Raw genomic sequence first — 2,757 nt, forward strand, 5'->3', positions numbered from 1 at the left:
GCTTTGGCGTCTGCCATTTATGTGGAGGTATGGTTGTAATATTTGCATTGAAATTTTACATTATAAATCATTAAAAAAGAAAAATAAACGCTGATTATGGGCGGTATGCGGTGGTATGCGGTGGTATGTGGTGGCATGCGTTGGTATGCGGTGGTATGCGGTGGCATGCGGTGGTATGCGCCTTTTAGTGAGACCGATTCACTTCGCTGCATGAACGTGGCTAATGTGACGCAAATCAGCGCGAGCAGAGAGAGGGCATTTATTCATTAGGCCCCGGCAATAATGCAGTGCCATATAACTAGGGGTACGGGGGTGGCGCACGCCCCTCCAAAAATTACTTGCACCCCCTCCCCAAAAAATCGCCCGGTTGGACCCCTTTGAATCCGCCATGCCTAAAATCACCTTATTTTGCGAGATAGAGCCCTTCAACTGATCATGAACCCCTCCTTGCCCCCCCCCCCCACCCACAGCACCCCCGCTTTAAGACTCTTAGATTATGCCACTGCTATTATGATTATACAGGTTTCTCTCCAAGGTCTTTAATTAGAGGAGTCTATAATTATAGGGAGACTTGTAGTTCATAGCGCAAAATTGAAACGTTTATTATAAACTTGAAGAATATTGAATATTTATGATTAATTCAATTGAAAATTTAAAAAAATTGAATGATTGAATGAATGTTTTATTGATTTGTTTGTGATGATATTCGTTTGTCAATTCGTTCGATCGATCGATTGATTAGATTCTTCGATCGATCGATCGACTGACTGACTGACTGACTGACTGACTAATTGACTAACTGATAGAAAGAATTACTCTGTGGACTGTCACGATAAATACGTTCAAATAGGCATATGAGTCAGATGAATAACAATGTAGAAGTAGGGCCTATTAAAAGCAAAAATAACCGACCAAAGGTTATCAGAATAATACAAAAGTTAGAAAGTATTTGACATGTTGGTAGGCCTACATCAGAGAGGTATAAAACCTCCTATGGCCTAGCCCGTTCAATAAGGAGTTCTTTGTGCCTACCTCTTTCACATGGAAGCTCATTCCATAAAGTTTTTCACTGCGATAGCAACATGTCTTAAATTGTGTTTCCATTAGGCCAAAATAATGTTTGCCCTCCTCCACCCGCCTCTAACTCACTGAAAAAATAGGGGCGGAAAAACAAATAAAAAACTTTTTAAAAAAGTTCATTTTTAGCTATCTTCTTTACAAATTAAAACAAATGTGAGTGAATTTATCTTCATTTTTTGCCAGATGCCCTACAAATTAGTCTAAAGTTGTTCTCTGATCTGCCAAGATATTGCCATTCCAGTCCTCTGTGGGTTATTTTTATTCCATCTGATGATCGGGTATTTAAATAAATAAATAACTAAATAAACTTTTCCCACCCCTATTTATCATTTTTTTAAAAAGAAGGGCAACCAAACAATTTATTGTATTTGGCCTTATGTTGAAACTTCAGGCCAAAGATAAATAGCATTAATTGGAACATAGTGAAATAGTTCTATTTTCATCTATGATTGGAGTGATCGATTAATTCAGTGTGATGTTGCTGCGATCAATAGAAAGTCACTCCATTGAACGCAAGTACTCAGTCTTGCACTGTTTTTGTTGATGTGGTAGGCCGGGCCCAATTTTCATGTACCGGAATTTCTAAGCTCTAAAAATTTACGGAATTAAAAAGCTTATTTGAAAAAAAAAATTTAAAAAAAATACATAGGATATATTTTTCTCTTTGATGAATTGCGGCCATTGTTTGAAGCATCCTCGAGAAATAGGGCCACAGAAGTCGTATAAATTTATAATTCTGAACCCCCCCCCCCCACGCAAAAAAATATAGAGATAAAAAGTCCCTACTAGTAACTGTATTATTTCATTAGGTCAAAAAATCTGAAAATTGAAGGCTTGGCATCCACGCGACAGAATTATAAAAATAATGATTGCGTTGTCACAGGAAGCGCATAAACTTCGCATAACTATTTACATCCAGAGCGCGTAATCACTATAAGTTTGTTATGGTAATATCATCACATGCCTCTCTGCCGACCAATACGAAAGCCAAGAAAACTTTGTCGTCAAGGATTACTAACAGCATAGATAAGGTATACGCAATGTATCGCATTCGCCAACTCACCCAAATTCACCTCTTGATCGCAAACTCAACAGCTTACTAGGCCTACTTTTGTTTTTAAAAGTTTATAGATATTTTAGAAAATATTTAATTGGAATTACATCACTTTTATGTTATAAATAACTGTCTGTAATAAGTATACTGATATAATTTTTACTTTGATTTTAATTTGTAATCCTCAGTTTCAGTTATTTATAACAATTTTAGTTGCATAATGTTTTACGGTCAAACTCTCCGTTTTTGGGATCGTTAAAAAAGAAAAAAATAATAATAATAATAAAAATAATAATAATAATTTATGCCGTCCAGTTATGCCTCGCAGAACTTTGTTTCGCAAACCGCAATCTAACTTTTGGAAGAAGCAATCATCATGTTAAAGTTAATCGGTAAGCACGAGCACAACCGCCAGTGTTTTAGCAACTCATTTATTTGTATCGATGCTCTAAATTGTAAATTATGTCTGCATAGGAAATGAACAAAACAAACAGAAATGGTATAGGTAAGCGTTAAATAAAACTTTGCCAATGTTTATTTGAAATTCACCATACGTCATTTCGAGCACACACACACACACACACACACACACACCCACACCCACACACACACACACACACACA

Source organism: Anneissia japonica, unplaced genomic scaffold, assembly GCF_011630105.1.
Source record: "Anneissia japonica isolate Jap-2015-1 unplaced genomic scaffold, ASM1163010v1 scaffold128_len593404_cov183, whole genome shotgun sequence".
NCBI lineage: Eukaryota > Metazoa > Echinodermata > Crinoidea > Comatulida > Comatulidae > Anneissia > Anneissia japonica.